The following is a 27,138-nucleotide window of genomic DNA, read 5'->3' on the forward strand; positions in this document are numbered from 1 at the left end:
CCCCCAGAGGGTACGCCAGCTCATTATATGGCAACGAATGTGGGGCTGCATACGATATTATGGATTGGGGCTTGGAATAAGCTTACGGAAGGAAATGAGGAAATGCAGTTCCCAAAGTACGGAACGTTTAAGTTAGAGGTGTTACATCGGCTAAAAGCAACCATGTCCTCATTGAAACCTTCACCTAGACCAACACAGTTTGAGGCTCTTAATGCATGGATTAAGGCTGCACACGACCGAAATTTGAACAGGCGTCAACAAAGGCTGACGCGATCGGTAAGGGCAGTGCGAGGTTCCAAATGGGATGAGGAGGAAAAGCGTTGGAGGGTACAGGCTATTGAGGTGGAGAAAATGTATCCGATGAGGGAGGTGTCAGGAGGAGGAAACCTCATGGAAGAAGACGAGGAAAGCGAGTCGGAGGACAATCTGATAAACAGATTGTTAATGGATAGACCACCTCCGAGAGTGGGATTGATAGAAGATAGAGGGCTCGCAAGGGAAGATGGGAATGAGATAGAGGGGTATACACCACTCCCTATATCGGAATGGACACCTAGCAAAGGCGGAGAAACACCTCCAAACAACACTGTACAGAGTGTAGTGGGAAGGTTTGTGGTGCAGAAAACGCCAACCACAGAAAGGGTTGAGTCTGTGGGATTGCCAGACGCTCTTCAAGTGCCTGTTACCATAGGACCCATAGTTTCGATCTATAATTCTGAGAGAGATAGAGGGGAACAACAAAGGCAATTGGATAGGGAAAGGATTGAGATGGAAAGGAGGAATAATGTGACGAATGCATGGAAACAATTACCAGGTTCGGTAACGTGGAACACCCCATTAGACACAACTGTCGGTCCCAATTCAGAACAGGGAGGTCCGAGAGGACCAATGGATCTAAGGGGACCGCGGCCAAGATCTTTTTCAGAGTTAAGAGCTGATTTGAGGGAATGGGACGGGTCCATAGTATCTCCGAGTAACAGGACAAGAACGGAACCAGAGTGGGAAAGCAGGGGTAACGGGACTGTATCTCATTGTGGGGCCAGCGAAAGCAGTCAGGGCCGGGAAGGCCAAAGTCAAGAGAATAGAGGGGATGCAGGTCCTACAAATCAGAGAGAACAGTCGGAACAAAGTACTAGAATTGTAGAATGTGAGGAAATGTCCCGTCTTTGGGGGAACGGAGGAGATGAGGCGGTACGGAATTTTCAGAATAGGTTTAGGTGCCTTCATCATACGCTTGGGGAAGACGTTCAACATTGGAGAAAGGAGAACAGCGATAGGTCCCGCCACGCCTCGAATACTCAGGAAGCACAGGGAAGTAGGGAAGAAAGAGGGAGTAAGAGAACCTCTTATCCTCAATCCCGTGAAACTAGCCAGGATGGAGAGAGAGAGGCTGGGAGGCATGAAGGAGTGTTTCACCACCCACCCCGAGAAGACGGAAAGGCATGGGACTTAGAGAGATGGGAACAGGGGAGGACTCCCTATAATTCACCAATACCTAAACGTAGATCTCGGAGCTGGGATGGGAGAGATGCGGATGGAGGAGCTAAATTGAGTGTCTTGAAAGCTGAAATAAAGGCAAAAAGGCTTGATGTTACCAGTTTAAAGTCAGATGTAGATGAGATAATAGATGGAACATTGCCTTTGGAGAGGATAGAATTGTATGAACAGGATGAGTTATTGTTCATGGCAAAGGATATTACTAGGAAAGCTAGAGCGGTTCATGAAAAACTGACCGATTTGGCAGACAAGTATGCCGTGGATTTGTCTAGGACAAGGGCATTACAGAGTAACCACAGATTACAGTACGCAGACCAAGATCTAGATGAGAAGAGAACTGCTGGATTAAAAACACACATAAGAGAGCTGGTAACAGGGATAAGAGTGTGGAGAGAACTGGATAAATGGGAAGAAAGGTGGTCGAAAAAGGGCACAGTTAGGCGAAGTACAAATGTGATGACCCCTGAGGGAAGGGTAATGCAGATGGAGGCATTCCCTTTGCGAGAAATATCAAATGGAAATTATGTACATGTGCCCTGGAGTAGAGGAGACTTAGCCGCATTTACCAACTCATTCCCGAAGTTGCGGGACAACCCAGTCGAGTGGTATAAGCAGGTAGAGAGGTTTGTTAAAATTTCGAAAGTATTGTGGATAGATTTGAACACGTTGTTTGACATTGTGGTCCCATCTGATTTGTGGACCCCTTGTAAGACTAGTGTCGAATGGCCAAATGCTGAACCATTGAGAGATGTTCGAACTAATGGACCAGCTGAGATAGTCATGCGAAAGTATGAAAGGGTAATAGCATGGCTGAAAGATAAGGTACCACCACAGGATATAGATTGGGTAAAAATAGACCGAACAAGGCAGGAACCCAAGGAGACAGTTCACGAGTTTTATGAAAGATTATTGAAAACATTCAAGCAATACAGTGGACTAGATGTAATGGATCCCAAAGACATAGGGCAGTTCGTGTCAAAGTTTGTATTGGGGTTGAGACCTGATATTTGTTTGATGATACAGCAACATTTAATCTGTTGGCAGAACAAACCACTAGATGAGATTTTACGATATGCGAGGTACTGCAGTGACGAGATAGATTCTAAAGCCAAGAATCTAAAGGAGAAATTGATGGTGGTGCAAATGCAGTCCGCTGGGAAGGGTGGCCAGCAGAAGCAGGGGATGGGACGAAAACCAAATGGTCAGAACAAAGATAATGAAGAAGGGCAGAGACCTAGGATAGACTTTGCCACTTTAAAGAAAACGACCAAGTGTCATCTGTGTCACCAGGTGGGGCATTGGCGACGCGAGTGTCCCTTTAACCCTGAAAACGGAGAGCAAGAAGTAGAAGAGCAGGTCCAAGAAGACACAGTGCAAAAAGTGACAGTCCCAAGCAGTAAGGTGGCCAAAGGGGGGACTTCGGCTCCACGGGCCCAATTCCCACAGCCACCGAAGATAGCAGCTGGAGGAAAGGTCTTTAAACAAATGCCTCTGTTTATCGAGGAAGAAAAATGTTATTACATTGATCCATTGACAGGACAACGGGTGAGCAGTGAAGAAGACTGTACCCTCGGGGCAGTTCTAGAAGTGGATCAGAGAGGGCCATTTGTTGAGGCAGAAGTGGCAGGGTGTCCCACTACGTTCTTAGTGGACACTGGGGCTACTCGTTCGACTCTGAGATCAGCGGTGGTTCCAGACTTGCCGATGTCAGGGGAAACAATTCAGGTGGTAGGAGTCGCAAATAAAAGAATGACTAGTCCCTTGACAGAACCAGTGTCTGTGAAAATTGGAAACCACATGAACGAACATCAGTTTGTGGTTTGTGACTCGAGTCCGGTATGTCTGTTAGGTAGGGATTTGTTATGCAAATTGAATTGCACCATATACTGCACCCCACAAGGAGTGGAGGTACAGACTACCGACGATGATGCTACCTTTAAGGTGGCCAATTCAAAATTCTGTGTAGAACTATATCCTACTCTGACTGTAGAAGATCTTCCACAAGACTTAAGAGATGTAGTGGCGTCAGAGGTGTGGGATTTCACAGGAGAAGATATAGGATTGATTAAAGGGGTAGAACCGGTAAAAATTCTGGTAAAACCAAATGTTGAGTTTCCAAGAACGCCTCAATACAAATTGTCCCAGGAAACGATTGCAGGAATAAAGCCTGTGATCGAGTCAATGATACAGCAGGGAATACTGAAGGAAATCGTGGGCAGTCCTTGTAACTCCCCGATTATGGGTTTGCAGAAACCTAGTGGGAAGTTTAGGATAGTTCAGGATTTACGAAAGATTAACAACATAGTCGTTTCATGTTGTCCCGTGGTACCGAATCCATCAGTGATATTGTTTCAAATACCATGTCAAGCAGAATGGTTCACAGTGATAGATCTTTGCCAGGCTTTCTTTTCAATCCCATTGGATGAAGAGAGCAGGTACCTTTTTGCGTTTAAAATGGAAGATCGCGTTTTAACATGGTGTCGAATTCCACAAGGATTCACAGACAGTCCATCCATCTTTAATCAGTTGTTGAAAAAGAATCTTGAGAATCTAGTACTGCCACAGAACTCGGTTCTGGTACAGTACATAGATGACCTACTTGTTGCGTCAGAAACAGAGGAAGCTTGTAAAGTAGATTCAATTGCCTTACTGAATCATTTAGCTGAAAATGGACATAAGGTATCTCCGAGCAAGTTACAGTATTGTCTGACAGAAGTACAGTATCTAGGGCACAGGTTAGAAAAAGGGAAACGTAAGGTGTCCCCAGAGAGGATTGAGGCGATAATGAAAATGAATGCGCCTACAACTCAGAGAGAGGTTAGAATGTTCCTAGGAATGGTGGGTTACTGCCGACAGTGGATAGTTAACTTTTCACTGAAAGCAAAGCCCTTACAGAAACTGACGCACAAGGAGGTGAGTGATCCGGTACCATGGGATGAAGAATGTCTGGTGGCGTTTTTACAGCTGAGAGACGATTTATGTCGTGCTCCGGCTTTGGGAATGCCAGATTATGAAAAGTCGTTTTCACTCTATTGCTGTGAGAGAGAGGGATGTGCTTTGTCAGTCTTGGCACAGACCCACGGTAATGCCCGTAGACCAGTTGCATATTTTTCGGCTACATTAGATCCAGTAGCCGCAGCGTTGCCCGGATGTCTCAAATCCGTTGCTGCAACGGGTGTCAGCATTGAAAGGAGCGAAAGTATTGTAATGGGACATCCAGTAGTGGTGTATGTACCACATTCAGTTGAATTGTTAATGACCAGGACGAAGACGCAGCATCTGACCAATAGCAGGCTCACGCGTTACGAGCAAGTTATACTTGCCGCAGAAAACGTGACTCTCAGGAGATGCTCTGTCTTGAATCCTGCTACTTTGATGCCATTACCTACGGTAATAGAAGGCGAAGGATGTGAAGACCACGATTGCCTTGATGTGACTGAACTATGCACGAAACCCAGACCAGATATTGTGGATGAGCCATTGTCTGACCCCGATGAAATTTACTTTGTTGATGGCTCATGTTTAAGAGACGATACTGGTCGGTTGAGAGCAGCTTATGCTGTTTGTACCATTACTGGAGTTGTGGAAGCCGCTTGCCTGGAAGGAGTACATTCCGCACAGGTAGCAGAGATTATTGCCCTAACTCGTGCCTGCATAGCAGGAAATGGAAAGAGAGTCACCATCTACACGGACAGCCAATATGGTTTCGGTGTGGTTCATGATTTCGGGCAGTTGTGGTCTCAGAGGGGTTACATGACCTCCTCTGGTTCGCCCATTCGAAATGGAGAATTTGTGAGATTGCTGATAGAAGCATTACAAGGTCCTGTTGATATTGCAGTGGTGAAGTGTGTAGCTCATACTAAGAATACAGATTTTGTGTCACAAGGTAATAGATATGCTGATGAAGTCGCACGCTATTGTGCGGAACAAAGTTATTCTTTCTCAAAGGTGGAAATAGAAGGTGCAGAAGAAAAGACTGAATTAAGTATGATGTTAGAAACTGTAGACACTTGGGAGGATTTAAGAATAATGCAGGAGAACGCACCTGAAAAAGAGAAAAAGGCATGGGAAATAGCAGGCTGTGTGCGAAGTGAAATGGATTTTTGGGTTTCAGCAGATGGGAGAGCTGTGTTACCTGAAGAATTAGCTAATCCCATGGCGAGAGAAATACATGGTCCAGTACATCTAGGAAGGGATGCTATGATGAGAGTTTTTAGGCAGACTTGGTATTGCCCGAAATTCAGAATAGCAGCAGAATCAGTATGTAAGCGATGTGTTACCTGCCAACAACTGAACGTAGGCAAACGAACACCAGTCACACTGAGTCACATTGGGAGGTCAGGGGGGCCTTTCAATAGAATGCAACTAGACTTCATCGAAATGCCAAGAGTCAATCGCCTTCGGTATGTGTTGGTGATTGTATGCGTATTTTCCAGATGGGTTGAGGCATACCCTACACGTAGGTGCGATACACTCACAGTGGCTAAATTGTTGCTCAGGGAGTTGATACCGCGCTTCGGGGTGCCTGCCTCTTTGGAATCGGACAGAGGAAAACATTTTAACAGCGAAATAGTGAAGATGTTGTGCTCCACGCTGAATATCGATCAAAAGCTGCATTGTAGTTATCGACCAGAGGCTTCAGGAATTGTGGAACAAGTGAATGGCACTTTGAAGAATAGATTGGCTAAAGTAGTGGCATCCACATCTTTGAGTTGGCCAGATGCTCTTCCATTGGTGCTCATGAGCATGCGCAGCACGCCTGATAGGAGGACAGGTCTTTCTCCCCACGAGATCCTGATGGGGAGGGCCATGAGACTTCCTACAGTTCCAACTACTGCTCTATTGAATATTACAGATGATCTGATCTTGGATTATTGTAAAGGACTGTCTGACGCCATCCATTCTGTGTCCCTTCAGGTGCATGCGGCTGAAGTTCCAACAGCGAGGAACCTGTGTCATGACCTGAACCCAGGGGACTGGGTCCTGGTTAAAAAACACGTCCGGAAGAACTGCCTAGATGTTCGCTGGCGTGGGCCCTTTCAGGTAATCCTGATCACGAACACCGCGGTGAAGTGCGGGGGGCTGCCAAATTGGATCCATGCATCCCATACTAGAAGAGTTCCAGCACCTCTAGAAGGAACAGCTCCCATCCCAGACGAAAGCCCGGAAGTGGAAGAAGAGTCGCAAGAAGGGATTGAGGCAGCTGAGGAGGTGTCGGAAGGAGTTGGGAACGCATCGGATTCAGAAGAAGAGCGAAGGCAGGACGGCAGTGAGACAGAAGACGCAACTGAAGGAGAGAGCAGAAGTGAATACGACTCAGACTCAGATCCGTATCGGAGCGATCAAGAACCAAGTGGGAGGACAAGGAATAGGAGAATAAGGCTTGGAGCTGCCACTTGGCCAACAAGAAGAAGAAGGCTAAGTTTGAGGTCGGCCCAAGAAGAAACGCTTACTCCTATATCCGAAGACTCAGATCCAGAAGAAGATATCCAGGATCAAGCCGAGGAGGGTCTTAGAAGATCAAGTAGAGTGCGAGTGCCTAGCAGAAGATACTCTACTCCCGACTGGACCTACCTTGTTGCAGATGTCTGGGAGACACAGAACAGGGAGGATCAGGGAAGTGGAACTGATCAGAACTGACCCGATCATCACAGTGCAAATAAAGTTTCTACTGCCAGGAGCGGAGACCGAAAGGTTGCTGACACTCAACATCGTTCATCCTGCTCTCCTGATTAGAATAAGAAAATTGCTTTTAGAGACAGTTGAGTTTCCAGTTTGCTGTTCACGATATCCAATATTGGAGGGAACTCTTCTTCGTTTGGAAATGCTTGAACGAGTAGTAGAATTGCTAGGAGTGCTTATTGTTGTGGACTAAAACCATACTACGAATGTCTTCAAAGGGGTGCAGATCTGGAAAAGTGAAGAAAGTGATCTTGATTAGAACGGACCCCTTTGTAATTGTGGATATAGAACTGATAGTACCAGGATTAGAAATTGAAAAAACGCTAACTCTCAATTTCGTCCGTCCACTTGTCTTGAGCGAAATAAGGAGAATAATCCTAGAAAAGGTTGACTTTCCATGGTGTGGTACGAATTGTCCAGAACCTGAGGGAATGATACTTCGGATGGACATTTATGAAGAAGTAGTGTTACTCCTTGAGTCATACATAACTTCAGACGAAAATAAGACTTTTGAAAAGAAATTGTAAACTTGTTGCAAGATAACCTAGCGCCGAGTGGAAGAAGAAAAGTGATAGGGGTTTCATTTTAGTGGATGGAGAAGGGCTAGGGTTGTCTATTTTCTACTGGACTTTGAACTGTTTTGCGGAAACAAATTGTCAAGCTTCCAAGTGTTTCAAGAAAGACATTGCAAGAGAGAAAGACTTTGTTTGAAAAGAAGAGGAAGTGAATGCTGGAAGATAGTCGAAAACTACACTGTTTGAGAACATGGAGGCTGGCAACCCGAACCGCAGGGCAAAATGTATAGCTGTTACATTTTTAGGAGTAGTGGTTTCTCTTATAATTTTAGTGGTAACTGTTTCATTCCTAGCGGGACACGAAGGGGATGGAACCACAGTTAAGGAAGATAGGGGAGTGTCAACACCGAGAACTACCACAGTTAAGGAAAAGGGAAACATCAATGAGAAAGACAAAGCGTTGTTAGATGCAGAAGTAAAAAGGTTACACATGGATGAATCACAGGGGAATTACAAGTCAAATGCTTATGCTAAGTTGCTTTATGAATATGTTGATGCCATGGAGGTAAAGGACTGCTATGTATGTATGCAGTTACCAATTTCGGTGGAGGAGGGTATCAAATACCATCATCTCCCGTTGACATATGGAATAACGTGCAGTTTATTGTTAAGTATGTTTTATGGACGAGACGGATTTGAGTATTACTTCTCGAATTTCGACTCGACATTGCCAGAGGTTCCGAATTTCAAGCATTTGAACAAATGGGACTACTACAAAAGCGAAGACAGGTTACACAAATGGTTTATTCCATGGAGAACGTTAGATACTTCACATGCTCGAAACAACAATCTGACTTGTCAAATATCAGAAGTTGAGAAAAAGTTTATAGCTCAGGTAGATACTAGATACAGAAAGCAGAAGGCATTGAAGGCATCAGGACAAGGAGAAACAGATTGGACCAAGGAAGAAAGGGCACAACAACGAAAAGGTAGTATTGGTCCAATTGCTTTGGATAAGGAGAAACGGGGGAAACTGTGCATTCACAGGAGTTACTCCTACTATGAAAACGTTTATGTAGGACAAGTCAATTGCGAACATGCTTTTCAATTGGAGTACTACTCTAAGAACTTCATGAAAGGGATGCAAGCAATACCAAATGTATATTTTGTATGTGGAAGATATGCCTATGTGAAGTTACCAGATAATTGGTACGGATCATGCTATCTGGCTGTTGTCTTCCCTAAAATATATCATGTTGAGAATTTAGACACGCCTAAGAAAGAAATATCAACTAGATGGAAGCGAGGGCTGGGTGCAGCAGAAGTAGTTGGAGATGTAATAGGTGCTGCATTCCCTTTCTTAGGATTGATAATGAATGACATTAAGATCAGGAGGTTAGCTACAGTCGTAGATAGACTGTCTGCCAGTACTGCAAGATCCTTGATGCTGATAGAGGGAGAGATGCAATCGATTAGGGCAATGGTTCTTCAGAACCGACTTGCTTTAGATGTTCTGTTAGCAAAAGAGGGAGGAGTCTGTAGGGCCTTGAAGGTCCAGGAATGTTGTACTTACATTCCAGACAATTCAAAGCCTCTAGAGAAGTATATACAAAACATCACTGCCATACACTACGAAATTGAGGACCTGGCAAAGGTAAATGTGTGGGAAAAAGTAGGCCATGGAATGGGTAAAGTTGGAAGTTGGTTTGCCAACTTAGGAAAGGGTATCGTTTGGTACATCTTGAAACCCATCATCATAGTAGTGATTTGTGTAATCACTTTGTGGGGATTGGTGCGTTTGTATCAATGGTATAGAGCAAATAGGTTACAGAGAGCTATGAAGAAACAGGAAGAAGAGTTGACAGCGATGCAGGACACTCAATATAAGAGTCTGAAAGCATTAGAGAGTATGAAAAGAAGTGGTACTGTCCTGACTTCACTTTAAAGGTTCTACATTTTTAGTGTCATGGTGATGATGACCCCTGAAGGTCATCAAAGGGGGGACTGAGAGAGCACAAGTTTGGAAAAAAATGTATAAGTACGCCATATTTACAAGCACGTAGTTAGTTAACATGTACTTTGCACCAGAGTGTTTATATTTAGAAGTGAAATACACAGAGTGTCTTATATTCAGTGGTGAAATGCATAGAATGTTTAAAGTAGAGTAACGATAATTATAACTGTGTGAGACTAATGTAGAAATGTTTGGGATGAATATGAAAACCTCATGTTCTCATGTTAAAGGAATAATGTAAGAGTTGAATGTAACAAAAACCCAGTATTTTGTGTAGGCCTCATGGCAATTCACAAGCAAATCTAAACGTGCTGCTAAAATAATGTGAGACAAGGTTGACATGGTTCTTTCAAAATGTACTATTGAACTTAGGGTTAAAAGTATATGCTTTATAGATGTGTTATTTTAGAAACGTATGCTAGTTAAGAATGTTTGCTGTTTAAATCAAGTTAACGTTTTAAGAGTGCAGGAACCTGCTGCATGTAAATCAAGTAGGCCAGAGCCGATAATGTCATGTAGTTTAAATCGTCATGTGCTCGTTAGAGGAGAGGTCGTGAGGTGTCCAGTATGAAGCTCAGAGAGTGTTTTATGGCCTAAGATATGGTGAAGTCTGGAATTTGAGGCCCACTGCAGGAAGAGCTGTATGCAGGTGCGAGGGTCCTAATCAGCTCGAATGAAAGGGACTTTGTTCAGTGGCGCCTTGCGCAGGCCTGTAGGAGTTTCCAGGAATTTCAGGGGGTATCAGCGCACTGAAGAAGAAGCCCGGGAACCAAGGTCAACTTTAACGAGGGTCTTCAAGAGTACCATCATGGAGTTTGCCGCGGAAAGATGTACCACGTGAGGGGCGTCCCAAGGGGCGTTTCTATTGGAAATGTGATTTGGTATTAGGGAAAGTGACCCGGGAGGAGAGCAGAGCAGATGATTTTGGGAGCCTAAGGAAGCGGATGGGTAGGCAGATAGGCTGATCAGGAGAGACCCATTATCAGAGAAGAGACAAAGAGAAGTGCGTGATCTTCTTAGGAAGTCACCACGGCTGACACCTAGAGGGTTAAGATCTTGTTAAGTAGGGATGTCATTTAGTATAGTGTAGGGACAGACTAACTTTAATTTTCTTTTCTGTAATGACTTTGAGGTTGCAACTTGTATCCATTTTAGCAACCCTGATGGTATTCGAACTTGTACTTATTATTTTGTTCTTCAGACTCAGACTATTCAAGAAGTTCATGTTCATAGTGATTCCGATATACCTTTTGAATCTCATTTTGAGAAGTTTGTATCTTCAGTTATCTTTGACTTTATATTAAATCTTTAAAACTTAATTTTGGTCAGTGGTCATTTAGAGTGGTGTAAGTTCTTAAATTGATTGTTTACCTCGAGATTACCTTTTACTCAAGACAGGTACCAACGATTCAGTCGACAGGAAGAAGGGATTTGGCAAGATAATTAGTAACCAGTAATCCCGCGTTAGCAGTGCCATTAGAGAGACAGGCCCCGCCCCCTGCCCCTTCAGTGTGTGCTGTGAGGAATAAACAGCGCGTGCTGCCAGCATTAAAAGCCTCCAGACCTGGGAAGAGTAAACATCGCCCTTGAGTGTTATTAAAGGGCTCGCAGGGCCTGCCAGGCCCTTCCTCGCTGTCTGAGGAGGCACGCCCCAGACTGCAGTGTGCGGCTGAGGGTGAGCCAGGAATAGGGCCCTGCAGACTGCCAGAAGTGTCTGTGTGTGTGTGTAGAGCTGAGTCTGTGTGTGCAGCTGAGTGTGGAGAAGAGAGTAAGACCCAGAGACTGTCAGAAGAGTGCGTGTATATGTGTGTACAGACTCAAAGCAGAGTCTGTGTGTGCAGCTGAGTGTAGAGCAGGGACTAGGACCCTAAGACTGTCAGAAGTGTGTGTGTGTGCAGACTCAAAGCAGAGTCTGTGTGTGCAGCTGAGTGTAGAGCAGGGACTAGGACCCTAAGACTGTCAGAAGTGTGTGTGTGTACAGACTCAAAGCAGAGTCTGTGTGTGCAGCTGCTTGGGAACAGGAAGTGGGACACTGAGCCAGGAAAAATGTGTTTGTGTTTGAGTGCACGCAGAGCTGAGTCTGTTTGCACAGTTGAGTGTGGGGCAGAGAATAGGACCCTGGGACTGGCAGAAGTGAGTCGGCATAGAGGACTGAATGTGTGTGTACAGCTGTGTGTAGGACAGGTAATAGTACCCTGGACAGGCAGAAGTACAGGGCACAAGTCCTAAAAAATGTAGTGGGGGGACGCTGACGTCACGGCAGGAAGTGATGTCACGAAAGGTGGCTTGCATCATCAGACTCATTGACCCCGCTCGCTCATCCCTTAGATGTGATTGCATCAGAGAAGCCAGCGCGTGAGCAGCGTTCTGAATAGGCTCTGATCTCGCCCCAGAGAGGCCAAAGAGTGAATGTGTGGCTCCATTTTCTCCAGTTATTGAGCTCCCGGTAAAATAAGTGGGGGGACGCCGTCCACCCGCGTGGTACTCCGACTCGAGTCCTGCAGAAGTGTGTGATTGTATTTGTATGTACAGATCTGGGCCTGTGTATACAGCTGAGGGGGGATCATGTTATAGGAGTGGACCCTGGGACGGCAGAAGTGCATGAGTGTGTGACATGGTATTGGACCCTGGGATGGACAGCAGTGTGTGTGTGTGTGTGTGTTTGTGTACACAGAGCCTTTGTGTGCAGCTGAATGTGGAACCTGGCATAGGCCTGTGTCTCTATATAGAGCATGTCTGTGTCTACAACTGCGTGTGGATTGGGGTATAGGACCATGGACAGACAGCAGTATGTCTGTTTACAGCTGAGCGTGTTTACTTAGTGGTGATTGTTCTGACTATAGAGCTGGGTTTTCTGCATACAGCTGAGCGTGTCTTTCTTGTCGTGTGCCTGCATATAGAGCAGAGTGTGTCTCAAATAGAGCTGGGTGTCTCTGCATAGAGCAGCAAGTCTCTAAATAAAGCTGAGTGTGCCTAAGAATTCAATGTGATTGTGCATAGAGCTGAGTGTGTCTATATAGTGCTAAGCATGTCTGTACAGAGCTTCAGTGTGTCCAAGTACAGAACTGAGTGTTTCTGTGCATGAAGCAGAGCATGCATGTCTGCATACATCTGAGAATGTTTGAGTATACAGCTGAATCTCGCTGCGCATAGGGCTGAAGTGACTGCATAGAACTGAGTGTATCGCATAGAGCCAAGTGTGACTGAGCACAGAACTGTTAGAAGTGGGGGTTTCTGGTTGGCAGAGGTATGCACCCTGTCAAAGCAGGAACCACCGCTCTGATCAGGGTAAACTAGATACACACTAAAAGATAACCTGTGCTTACCCTCTGGTAGCTTGGTACAGAGCAGTCAGGCATATTTAAAGAGGCAGCGGGTAAAGTATTTGTACAAAACACACACACAGTAACACAATGAAAACACCACAAAAATGCTTCACACAGGGTTAGGCAAATAAGTTATATTTTTATGATTAAAAAAGACCAAAATGACAAAAATCCAAAAGGTAAAACTGGAGTTATGAATTTTTAAAGCTTAAATCAAAATATAGTGCTTAGAGTCATAAAGCACCAACTGGGGACATCTGGTCATGCTAGACCAGGGTAAATCCAAAGTACAGGCTGACTGCAATGGAGGGCTGGCTACAGGACTCAAGCAGGCCACACTGAAAAAGTACCCTGGATGGAAGAAGCGTCGACATCAAAGACTCGTTGGAAGGAGCAGAGGAGGTAATGAGTTCTCATCGATCTCGTGAATTCAGGTGATGCGTCAGTTTTGATTCACACAATCCATAAAGGCTTCGTCGATGCACCCCTTTATGATGCAGGTGATGCGTCGTCAACGAGCCGCACAGTCCATCATTGTTGAGCCATACAGTCCATCGAAGCGATGTCATCAAGCCGCAGCCGTGTCGGCATTGAAAGGTGATGTGTCGGTTACGATTGGCACAAAGTAATCAATGCGTCAGTTTTTGATGGATCAGCACAGCAGAAACCACTTGTTAAGGGCCCAGGACAGGAATGGCACCACTTGGTGGAGCAAGACTCACTGATGGCAGAGTCCACGTGCTGTTGCGGGGTGGAAGGAAGTCTTTGATGGCCCTGAAAATTCAGAACTGGGGGTAAGCCAGCAAGCCCTTGGAGTCACTCTGGGTTCAAGTGAGATGGGTCCAGTCCTTTCCCTCAGCAGGGCAGAGATCAGCAGGCAGCACAGCAAAGCAGAAAAACAGTACTTCCAGAGCAGCAGTCAAGCAGAGTTGCAATCCTTGTAGCACAGCAGTCTTTACTCCAGGCAGAGTTCTTCTCAGGTCCAGCAGTGTACTGTCTTGGTAGGGTCCGAGCCCCAGTACTTATACCCAGTTGTGCTTTTGAAGTGGTGATGACTTCAAAGAAGGGTCTATGAAGTGCACACAGGCCCTTTCTTCCCAGCCTTGGCTCCAGATTATCAGTAGGGGGTAAGCAGCACTTTGTATGGGAAACAATAGACTGCTTATTCAGGTGTAAGAGTCGGCTCCTTCCTCTCTTCCGGCCCAGGAAGAGCTACCAGAATACAAATGAGTTCACTGTCACACCTACTCTTCCTTTGTTTGTGACTGTCTAGAGGGAATGCACAAAGTGAAGCTGTCACTCACCCCAGACGTGAATTAGAGACAGGCTGCAGGCACACAGAGCTTTAGAGTAGACAAATGCCCACTTTCTAAAAGTGGCATTTCTAAAATAGTAATGTTAAATCCAACTTTATCAGTAAAGAGGATTTATCATTACCATTACAAAGATATGAAACATGATACAGATACTCCTTTCTAATCAGGAATTACAACATAAAAGTGTGTTAAGGAATTCCTAATATGAGAGGAGTAGGCCTTACAGTAGTGAAACACAAATTTGACTGTTTGTCACTACCAGAACATTCAAAACTTACTAGTACATATCCTACCTTTTATTTACAAAGCACCCTGTGCTATGGGCTATCTAGGGCCTAGCTTAGGGGTGACATTTGTGTAATAAAAGGGGAGTTTAAGGATTGGCAAAGGGGTTGAAATGGCAAGTCAAAGTGGCAGTAAACTGAACACACAGGTCCTGTAGTGGTAGGCCTGAGATAGGGTTGAAAGGCTTTGTGGGTGGCACAGTCAGTGCTGCAGGCCCACTAGTAACATTTAATTTACAGGCCCTGGATAGATGGTATACCACGTTACAAGGGACTTACAAGTAAATTAAATATGCCAATTGTGTATACACCAATGTTACCATGTTTATCCCCCCAAATCTTACTGAGCAAGGTACGCCCCTGTTAACTCTATGATGCTTTACTCCATTAAACTCTACTTCACTGTATGATATTCTACTCTAATCTATGCCACCCACTCTACAAAACTCTTTTCCACTCTATGGCACTCTACAACACTACTCCACTCTATGATGGTCTACATAACTCCCTCTATGCCACTCTATGCCACTTTACTCCTCTCTTTTCTACGACACACTAATTCACTCTACTTCACTCCACTACTCCACTCTACACCACCCCACTCTATGCCACGTTACTCTATGACTCTCTATGCCACTCCACTTTACTCGACCCCACTCGACTCGACAACACACTACTCCAATCTATGCCACTCAACTCTATGACAATCTACTCTGCTCTATGACACTCTTCTCCACTTTATGGAACACCCTCTACGACACTCCACTCTGCGACGCTCTACTCCACTCTGTGCCACTCAGCTCTACTCCACTCAAAGCCCTTCCACTCTATGACAATATTCCCTCCAAGACACTCCACATCACTCTACACCACTCCACACCACTCCATGACATTCATTCCACTTCACTTCACTCCACTCCACGCCACTCAACTTTACACCTCTCTACGCCACTCCATAACACTCACTGAACTCCACTTCACGACACTCCACGCCACTATCCTTTAACCCACTAATTTTTAGCCATGCTGAACAGCAGCCTCGCTGGTGTACAACAAGGCTAAAACATATTGGCAAAGCCAATAGCTCTTGCACAGGGATTTATGAACGAACAACGCATGCTTTTACCATGCATGCTTTTACAACGTAGTCACTACCCCGACATTACCAAGCGTTCCTTTACCATGCAAGTTGTTATGATGACTTGCTTTAAGGGTGCACTGGACTTTGGAATAGTATAAATTACTATTCAAACTCCAGTGGGTGTATCAGTAGGGAAGGTGTTGGGCTTAATATCCAACACCAGTTCAACTCCGCATTCCCTAAAGCAAGTCGTTGTAATGACTTGCGTGGTAAAGGAATGCTTAGTAACATCGCAGTCGGGTTAGTGACTGCATTGTAAAGGCATGTCGTGGTTCTGTCTTCGTGGTACAGGATGTCTCCCCTTACATAGGCGAGACCTATTGGCTTTGCCAATGCCTGTTGAATATAAATACACACACATATATATATATATATATATATATATATATATTTATTTTTGCCCAACACCCTTGACACTCTTGAAGAAACTGGCTCTGACCCAGCACAGGATCCAAATGCAAATTAGTTTAGTCTCAACGTGCCGGCCACCCTGTAAAGCGTTTAAGCCGTGTTACCCGCCTTTCTCACAACAATGAGCGCCATTTAGTGTGCAATATTATATCAGTTCTCAAAATTGTTGTGTGCAGTACAAACAAAAGAAACACTGAGCGTAAAGAGTACAAGTAATGCTCTTTTCAATAGAATAACATTGAAATGTTCTTAACTCAATGAAATCAGACCCCTGTTAAACTAATTTTAGTGAGCCAAGATAATTACCAATGAAAACATAACCATAAATCATCAAATAAGAATATCTAAAACATGATCAATACACTTATTAAAATTATTAAAATGCAAGTGTGAAAATTCCAAATTAAGAAATTCGCATACATTCAATATAATATTCAAGTTGAATGAAAATCAAAATGGCTTTATAATGTTTTCAATCTCATTAAAAACACGATGTGAGAAATCTTATTTACCCATTTTGTAGGAGTTGCATTTGCACAGTTACTGCAATTGCTACTGTGCTCATTCAATATACGGCCCAATGGGCCACTCTTGTCCACTTTATGACACTACACACCACTCTCCTTTACCCCACTAAATTTTAGCCATGCTGAACAGCAGCCACACTGGTGTACAACATAGCTAAAACATATTTGTAAAGCTTGTAGTGATAGAGCGCGCGAGGCCACCCGACCAATAGTTTCGCCGTTTCCGGCTTCAGGGCCCATATACTTTTCAAATCACCATATACATCGATCAGGTGACTTCACGAGCTCTACCAAGTTGGTGTGTGTGTGTTCCCTGCTACCAATTTTCGGTGCACCCGACTTACCATCCACCGATGCGGGTGCCTAATGACCACAATGAATCAGGGAGCTAGCTGTAAAGGAAAGGCAGCAAAATACAAACTCAACCAATAACATTCAAATACTGTTTAAATGACCACGGACAACTGGAAGTTTTAAAATGTTTATCTAAAGTTCATTATTTTCTTGCATGAGGTACAATAAAACAAGGCAATCAATAACCAAGATAACGTAAATTATATATGCATAAAGAAATAATGACAGAGTAATCATCAAGGTACTAATAAAATGTAACGAGAAAAGATACTATGCAAGTCAGTATTATCTAAACAGGGATACCCTAAGTGTGGGTGACTATAGGAGAGCTTATAATGAATAACACGCTTCACTTAAGGTGAAGGGGCCTTTGAACAATCTAGGCAACGAAGTTCTAGACCATATCAGGAAATGACACACTGCTATGCAAAATATAATTTCTAACAAATGAGAAGACATAGGAATAAACTTATGGAAAATATAAATGACTTTCAATAGTTGCAGAAAGGCATGGAAAATATCATATATGCAATGTTGAACTTTATTAAAGCAAAAGTTAGAAATTCAGAAGGTGCAAGAATTTAAGAGTTTTCAGAGCAATATTTACCTAGAAAGGTGTGGAAACCAAACCCTGGCCACGGGTCAGTTAAGGACAGGAAACCCTCAAGGAAAGATACCCCTCAAAGGACAGCAGGTGCAGAATGGACACCCAGGATAGGACAGGATACCCTCAGAATAGGAATCAGGACAGGACCCTCAGGATAGGACAGAAAACCCTCAGGACAGGACCCTCTTCAGGACAGGACCGGAACCCACAGTTCGGAAGCAACGCCTGCGCTCCACCCGCTCTGCAGCTATAGATCAAGACCCCGATTGGGTCAGCGAACTCCCAGCTAAGTGCTTTGCCAGCACTTTAAGGTTCAGTAGAACCTCAGTCTATGGTCAAATTCGGACAGAGTGCTCCGCAGCGCTCTGTATCTTCAGTCACCTATTGAGTGCGTTGGGTCAGTGACAGGTCAGCTAAACCAGACAAGTCGGACGGTTCACTAGGTGAACCCAGGGTAGATATACAGTTTTGGGACAGTGTACCACCCCCCAATGTTGCAAAGTGTCAGAATCCCTCAATTTCGATTGGTCCTAAGGTAGGATTTGGGTAACACACCAATCAAAACAGTCTATTTGTATGCCACATTAACATTTTCTGGTACCGCCTATTGAGCTAGGGGTTCCCATGAGAGACTACACGACAAGCAGCAATACATTTACATTGTATCATATAATAAGCCACATTCGCTGTTCTCGCAGGGCAGAGGTGACTTTCTCAGGAGCATCTTGCCCATCACTGCCAACTGGCGGTGTTCCATCTGTCAAGGTCCCTCGTGCTGCCGAATGTCGCACAGGCGCAGAAGGGACCTCCAATATGGCTCTCCTCTCACTCAGACCCCCATTTCCCGCGGTACATGAAAAATAAGCGAAAACAAATTAATACATAATAATGTCATTATGAAAACACATCACAGGGTTTGTACTTTTAACTCATCATCAAGAAATAAACTTATTGCATCTAAATGTTAGCTACATTGATACGGGCACAAGAGCAGTGGCACGAGCAGTACCACATGATAAGCACAGCTATGAATTACGCATGCGCATAACTTTCCCTCCACTTCTGCAGACGCGTCAGGACACGTGAGTGTGGCTGACGCATGCGCAGTAACTAAAATACAAGCGGCGGCCATATTAGAGGACACGGATTAAATTCATTAGAAATACACATAGGCAAGCTTCGGGAATTTTGCCTAAACAAAATAAATGTTAGTAAAACATACGTTTTGTTACCTTATTACACATAAATGAGGTTCTTGACTTCGGCAAGCCGCAAAATATGCGAAGCTTTGCTTCATCAATCCCCTCTTTGATGATATTTACTATCATCACAAATTATAATGGAACCAGATGCCAACTTTCTTTCATACTTTATAAAGTTCTATTTCTTCCAGCAGCCGTTCTAACTTTTCTCTCTCAGTTTTAGCAGGGTGAGAAGTCTTCACCTTTTTGTATATCTGATCATTCACTTCCTCTAATTCAATCTCATCCACACTTCGTTTCACTCCTCTTGCATTTACCTCGTGCTTTTTGGTGCGCTTATGGTATTTACAGCATAAGAAAATGGAAAGTATAATAAGACCTATAATACCAATTGGCATCAGAATTTTGAATAATAAACTTTTACCTATGCTAGCAAGCCAATGACCTACATTTGAGAGACCATCTACCAGTCTCTTCCAGGCACTATCAACCTCGAGTGGTTTGAGTTCCTTTGCCAAATTAGTAATGTTTTTCACATATCTTTTGATCTGTACACTTTTATCCGGAATATAAGTGCAACAATGTTGCGCCTTCAACATCCGGCAGACTCCGCCCTCTTTCGCTAATAAGGTGTCAAGAGCAAGTCGATTTTGTAAAACCATTGATCTGATCGCAACCATTTCGGTATTGACCAGCAGAAATCCATGAGCTGTTTCAGTAGACAGCACATCTACTATAGTAGACAATTTGCAAATTCTGTGAGTGTTCAGAACCACTCCCACTCCAGGTATCAGTGCACTGAAAATACTACCCATAATTTCACCTATACTTTCTCTTTTACTACGCACTAAGCCATTAGTATCTTCATTGCTTCCAGTTTTTCCATTCACATGGTATATTTTCGGGAAGACAATGCCAAAGTAGCAGCTTCCATACCAGTGATCCGGCAATTTGAAATAAGCCTTGTCCCCACAAATATAATAAATTCCAGGAAACACAGGCTCTGACCCATTTTTGAAACCCCAACCTCCAATTACCTTGTAATTATGTTCGCATTCACTGGAACCAATGAAAACATTATTATAATAGCTAGTCTTCTCGCGGTGAAGACATAGCTTGCCTTTCTTTTCAAAATCCAGCAACAGAGCAGGACCCGCTCCACCAGATGAGGTGCCTTCCATGTTCTCTGCCCACTTTGGCTTTTTCTGACTTTCGTCATTAGCCTTCTTTTGAATTTTAATTCTTCTTTTCTCTGCCATGTTCAGGAACATTTTTTCCTGCTCACGCAAAGAACAAGTCAAGTTATCTCTGTGTGCGTCTGCTATGTCAATGTTACCTATAGTCAGAAAGTAGTCTCCCATATATCTTATGGTGTCAGTTTTGGTATGTACAGGATTCAAGTTCCCACGTATAGGAAGTTCAGAAAAAATCACGTCATTGTTAGAGTAATAGTACTGTAACGGTCCTCTTTTATAAAATAAACTAGCTAAAATGCTACAGGAAATTCCATATGTCAATGGCAGATGATGGTATGTCACGCCTTCAGCCACAGAAGTAGGCAGCTTCATGCAGACATAACAATCTTCAATTTCCATAGTCTCTACATAGTGTATTAACAAGTTTGCGAAAACATTTAAGTGTGTCCTGTTCTTCATTCCATGATAATGTAGTCCTCCCTCATCTGATGCTTCTAAGTTCTGTTTTGTTTGTCTCAAAGCTCTTTCATGTCGTGCTACACTCTGTGTTGTTAGCTCCTCATTGTCAGTATTTACAACTTCAGTAGGGACAATGTTAGTATCTTTACTTACAGCAAAGGGAATGAAAATTGTTAATCCTATCCAGATAACTATCAGTACTACTACACTACATATACACACCTTGCAACACGTCTTAAAACGGCTGCAACTAGGTCTACCATTCACCGTTGAATCAGACATTTTGGCTCAGAAGGAGTGTCCTCACCCCTCTTTTTGGCTTTTTACACAACTAGCTTACTTTGTGCAAATTCACGGTGGTTTGTCTTCTTCTTCAGCTGAGTACTCAGGGACGGGTTCTCCGTCGCTCACGTCAGTTATATCAAGATCTTCAAGCTCCTCCAAAACCAGTGTCCATTCAGGAGATTTGTACTTTTTGTTTTGTCTTTTTATTCGCTCACTCCTTCTTTTGGAAGAGTCTTCTTCTTGCTCTGCTATCCGAGCACTTCTTCTTGCTTCTGCACGTTTTTCTTCCACTGTCTTTATCCTAAGTCTCAATCTTTTTACAAACCTAGGCTCAAGGTTGTTTCTTTTCTTTAGTCTCTTAGTCGGTACTTGGACTTCACTTTCTTTTCTTATTCTCTTGTTCTCTTTATCTTGTGGTAATTCTTCTCCACTTTCTTCTCCTACTTCCCTTATCTGACTAGTTCCAGGGCTAGCATCAAATTCTTCTGCCTGGTTGCTAATCTGGCCTTGTTCAGGAATATTTTGTTTTTGGCTTTCGATTGTCTCTGTTTCTGTTTCTGTTTCCTGAACCCGTTCTTTTAACCCTCTCTGATCCTGTTCAAGCACTTCGATCTCTTGATTTTCTTCTGCTCGAACTATCACTCTATTTCTAGTCTCTCCCTTATCTGCATCAGGTGTTAGCGGTGGTGTATCGAATACCTGCTCTGTCCCTGTCTGACCTTCTCCTTCCTCAGTTTTGATGTGAATCTCAAGCGGCTGAGGTTCTTCGCCTGTGCCTTGCTTTTCCTGACTAGTCCACTCTCTACCTTCACTAAGTCGTTCTCTTGTTCTGATAGGATCTTCGGTCAGATCAATCATCGGTATCCATTCTTCTGGCCATATGCTTGGCAGCTCGTCTTCAGCTACTCCTGGCTCAGTTTCCTGGACCTCTTCCACAGGCTGGTTTCTTGGCAGTTCGTAGTCAACTACTCCTGTGCCAACGTCTGCTGTTCCTGCAACCTGACTGGTGCTGGGCTGCTCGTTGTCAGTTGCTTCTGGTCTGGCTCCTTCAGGGTCCTCTGCTGGTTGCCCTTCTTCTTCAAATCCTTTGTCTGGCAATACCTTCTGGGTGTGTCCAGCGTGGATCCACTGAGGAACACCTGCGACCTTCACTGCAGTGGTTGTCACCAGGATTACTTGGCGTTTCTTTCCCCACCTTGGTGCCAGACAGCTTGATCGAGTGTGCTTCTTTATTTTGACCCAATCTCCTGGAACCAAGCTGTGGAGAGGAGTCGTTGGATTGAGGATGCCGTCGTCTCCAATCTGGCGAGAGATAGAACGCACTTGGTCACCCAATCTTCTGCAGTATTCAAGCACCAAATCATCAGTAATACTCAACAGTTTGCTTCCTGGCACCCATGCTTGTCTCATCACTCTTCCCATAATGATTTCATGGGGACTTAGGCCTGTCTTGCGGTCAGGAACACTTCTCAGTCCCATCAGGACCAGGGGCAGGGCCTTCACCCAGGTCATGCCAGTAGCATCTGTCAGCTTTGCTAGTCTGTTTTTGATAGTTCCATTTACTTGTTCCACTATTCCAGAAGCCTCTGGGTGGTATGCACAATGGAGTTTCTGCCTTATTCCAAAGGCCTTACACAGTTCAGCCAGTATTTCATTCTGGAAATGTCCACCCTTATCTGATTCAATAATGTATGGTATTCCGAATCTAGGTATCAGTTCTTTTAGTAAACACTTCGCTACTGTCAGTGCGTCACTTTGAGGAGTAGGGTAAGCTTCTACCCATTTTGAAAATACGCAAACAATGACAAGGACATATCGTTTCCCTTCACAACGGGGCATGGTGATGAAATCAATCTGTATCCTTATAAAGGGACCCCCTGATCTCCCAATCCTGCTCAGTTCAACCATTGTCCTCTTGCCTGGGTTCATCTGTTGACATGACAGGCACCTCTGGCAGAGGGACTCTGCTACCTTCCTGAACTTTTTACTGTACCAAGTCTGTTGAAATACCAGAATCATGGCATCCCTACCAATGTGTGATCCTTCATGTATTAATCTTGCCATTGTGCCAAGCAAGTGTCGGGGTAACACAGGCATACCAGTTGGGCCCAAAATCACACCATCCACACGTCTCGGTCTACACCCATCCTCCTTCCATTTCTCTCTTTCTTGCCAAGGAGCCGATTCCTGCCACTCTCTCACTTCATCCCACGTAGGCACTTCTTCAAACACCTGAAGCTGGCAGCTGGTTCCTGGCCCCCCTCGTTTTGGATTTACAATATACCGATCTTTGGCACACCATTGGGCCACTCGGTCAGCATAATCGTTTCCCAGTGATACTCTGTCCATGCTCCTTTGATGAGCAGCACATTTTACCACTGCCAGTTCTTTGGGCAACTGGATGGCCTCTAAAAGGTCATGAACAACCTTTGCATTCCGAATGGGAGTACCTGAGGAAGTCATGAATTCCCTTTGTAGCCATAATTGGCCAAAGTCATGCACAACTCCATAACAGTACTGACTGTCAGTATACACTGTTATGCGTAAGTCCTTCCCAATTTTGCAAGCCTTTATCATGGCTATCAATTCGGCTACTTGTGCAGACTTGATGTTATATAGGTAACCTGCTTCTTCAATTTTGGTGAAAGACACTACTGCATAAGCAGCACTCAAGCCTCCTAGTTCATGTCTTAGACAGGAACCATCCACAAATAGTTCTTTATCATGCTCAGGCAATGGTACTTCTTTTATGTCTGGGCGTGGCTTAGTACTGAACTCTGTCAGGTCAATACAATCATGTTCATCATCATCCCCACCTTCTATTTCCAAGGGGTCGGGGAGTAAGGTGGCAGGGTTCAGAATACCGCACCTAACAATGCTTACATTTGCTGCACCCACAAGAATCCTCTCGTATTTAGTCAGCCGACTAGGGGTGTGATACTGTGTTTTAGTTCTGGTCAATAGAATTACCACTCCATGTGAAACATACACGGTCACAGGATGTCCCATGACAATGGACTCACTCTGTTCCAAACTTGCACAGGTAGCAGCTACTGCTTTCAGACAGCCTGGTAACCCAGCAGCTACTGGGTCCAATGTGGCAGAGAAATAAGCCACAGGCCTTCTGGTCGTGCCATGTTCTTGAGTCAGGACTGACAATGCGCAATTATCGCGAGTGTCACAGAAAAGGGCAAACTCTTTGGAATAATCTGGCATTCCCAACGCAGGGGCTGTACACAGACAGTTTTTCAGTCTTGTGAAAGCCATTAGACTTTCATCGTCCCACTCTACAACATCTGGCATTCCTCTTGTGGTCATTTTTATCAAGGGCCTGGCTAAGGCTGCAAATCCCAGAATCCACTGTCTGCAGTACCCTAATACCCCCAGGAACATTCTGACATCTTTTTGAGTACGGGGCAACTGCATCTTTTGAATTATTCTCACTCTTTCTGATGTGACTTTTCTGACACCCTTTTCTATCTGGTGTCCTAGATATTTTACTGATTTCGCACAGAACTGTAGTTTGTCAGGGGCCACTTTATGCCCTTTCTCACACAGATGATTTAGGAGGGCAATGGTGTCAACTACACAGTCCCTGTGACTTTTAGACGCCAGTAGAAGGTCGTCTATGTACTGCACTAACACAGAGTTCCCAGGTAAGATCAAAGTCTCTAGACATTTTTTCAAGATCTGATTAAAGATAGAGGGGCTCTCTGTATACCCTTGAGGGACCCGGTTCCAACAATACACGTGACCCTCGAAGGCAAATGAGAAAAGAAATTTGCTGTCTGGGTGCAGGGGTATCGAAAAAAATGCATGACATAAATCAATCACAGTGAACCATTCAGCATCCCAAGGAATCTGGTACAATATCACTGCAGGGTTCGGGACAATAGGGCAGCAAGGAACTACAATTTTGTTAACCTTTCTCAGGTCCTGCACTACCCTATACTTGCCACTAGGCTTTTTGATGCCCATAATCGGGGAGTTGCATGGGCTGCTCATCACTTCCTGTATGATGTCTCCTTCTAATAATTTTTGTATTTCCAGAGTGACACCTGCTTTCACTTCAGCATTCATTCGGTAGGGCCTAGTGTTAGGATATACTGCATTGTCCTTGATGGCTATCTGTATGGGGTCCACATCCTTCATCAACCCCACATCCTTTCCAGTGAAATCCCACACCTCTGGCTTTACGGCTTCCTGTAGTTCTTGGGGCAAGTCCTGCAGGGTCAATCTTTTAATTTCTGAGTCAGGTCTAAGTAACAATAATTTATAAATGCCATCTTCATCTGGGGTCTGTATTTCAACACCTTTTGGTGTGCAAAAGATGGTACAGTTCATTTTGCACAGCAAATCACGACCCAGTAGATTCACTGGACTGGTGTCACAGACGACAAATCTATGCATCTGTTTAAAATTTCCAATTGAAATCTCCATTGGTTCGGTAACAGGAGTACTAATCAATTGATTAGATACACCCACTACTTGGATATTTTCTCCCGAGAGGGGTAGGTTTGGAACGTCCACTGTTCTTACAGTAGAACGGGTAGCGCCAGTGTCCAACAGAAAGGTGACATCATTTCCGTCAACCTTTCCTTCAATATATGGTCCAGACTGGTCTACCGGCAAGGAAGCGCCAAGTACGCACTCCTCGTCCTCCCCTCTCAGGCCCCGTCAGTCCTGATCATTACAAAGGAAGGTATCATTCAGCAGATACTGCGAAGTTGCTGTATTTCTGTTCTCCCCGCTTTCCCAAACCTCTATCTCTTCATCTTCTGCCTGTCTTCCCCTGTATACCTGCTTGGGTGCTCGAGGCACCTGAACTGTTTTTACCTGGGGTTGAGTCTTTCTTGGTCTTTCTTTCTGCGTCTGTGGAGTTAAATCAGGAGTTTTTTCATTAACATCGACTAATTGGGGACACTCGTTTCGCCAGTGTCCAATTTCGCCGCACTGATGGCAGGGAAATTTTTTCATAGCCTCTTCCCTGCTAAATTTGGGCCGGGGCTTTCCTCCACCCCCTCCCCCAGGACCTTTGTTCTCAGCATTTTTAACCATGTTACTCAATTGTTTTTCCTGCTGTTCTGCGAGCTTCACCTGAGCCCACATCACCTTTTCCTTGAGGGCCTTTTTCTTTTCTGCCATCTCATCCTCGCAGTACTTAGCGTACCGCAGGACCTCATCCATTTTTTTTGTATGCCAACAGATTTTATTATCTTTTATCCACTGACAAATTTCAGGTCTTAAACCATTTACAAACCTGTAAATAAAGTGCGTCATATCCTTCAGGTCGATGTTATCAATACCACTGTATGTTTTAAATACCTGCAATAACCTCTCATAGAAGGAGTGCACTGTCTCGTCCCTTTCCTGTGTTGTTCTATCTATTTTTGTCCAATCAGTTTCCTTTGCGGGCACCTTTTCTTTCAAATGCTGAATTACCTGCTCATATTTTCGCATGACATCCTTTGATGGCTCTCCAGTTTCCTTGTTTCTGGGGTACTCCTCACTCGGCCAGTCTATGTTTATTTTACACTGGGTCCATAAATCTACTGGAACCACAATGTCGAAAAACCCATCCAGGTCTTTCCACAGACATTTCTGTACCTTCACGAACCTTTCCACCTGCCTGTACCAGTCAACTGGTTTCTCTCGTAATTTTGGAAAATCGTTCGTGAAGGACACAATATCCTGCCTAGACCAGGGGACATGCACATATTTCCCTCCTGGAACTTCGCGCATGGGGCATAACTGCTCAGGTTTTTCTACCTCTCTTAAAGCAAACTCAGGAGTCACTTGTCGGGAGCGAACCTCTTCTCTCTTTTTCGCCCACCTGCTTCTCCATCTTTCCACATCTCCCCATTTCTGTAGTACCCCCATTAATTCTTTAATCTGCAACTTCTTCCCTGCCACATTCAGGTGTTCTATATCTTTGTCTGAGAAGTCTGCTCTGTACGGTTTCTGTAAGGGCTTGGATTTTGAGATATCTACCCCCATACTAACTGCCGTTTCGGTCAGTTTTTCGTGGAGCACTCTGGTGTTCCTTGTAAAGCTTTTACATATGAACGACAATTCTTCTTCAGAGTAGGTATTCAATCGATCCAACCCCACATTTCCTGCCATTAATTCTTCTATTTCGACCCTCAGCTTGTAGAGGTCTAAAGGTTTTGTTTGCGGAGTCTGTTTCTCTAATTCACGACTCCAACTCTCAATTTCATCCGGAGTTACCAGAGAGACATTCCTAGTACCTGTTGCTGTCTCTAATTTAATTTCTTTTGTATTAAAAGGGTTATGCCTCTGCTGTATTCCCTTTCCAGTCTGT

General features: G+C 44.2%; 1 protein-coding gene across 1 annotated transcript in view; it reads right to left on the minus strand.

Annotated features, from left to right (window-relative positions):
• The window catches only part of SYN3 (synapsin III), a 1,149,796-nt gene that overhangs the window by 175,357 nt on the left and 947,301 nt on the right, over positions 1 to 27,138 (minus strand). The gene's annotated exons all lie outside the window — the stretch shown is intronic.

This window comes from Lissotriton helveticus, chromosome 1_1 (assembly GCF_964261635.1).
Source record: "Lissotriton helveticus chromosome 1_1, aLisHel1.1, whole genome shotgun sequence".
Taxonomy (NCBI): domain Eukaryota; kingdom Metazoa; phylum Chordata; class Amphibia; order Caudata; family Salamandridae; genus Lissotriton; species Lissotriton helveticus.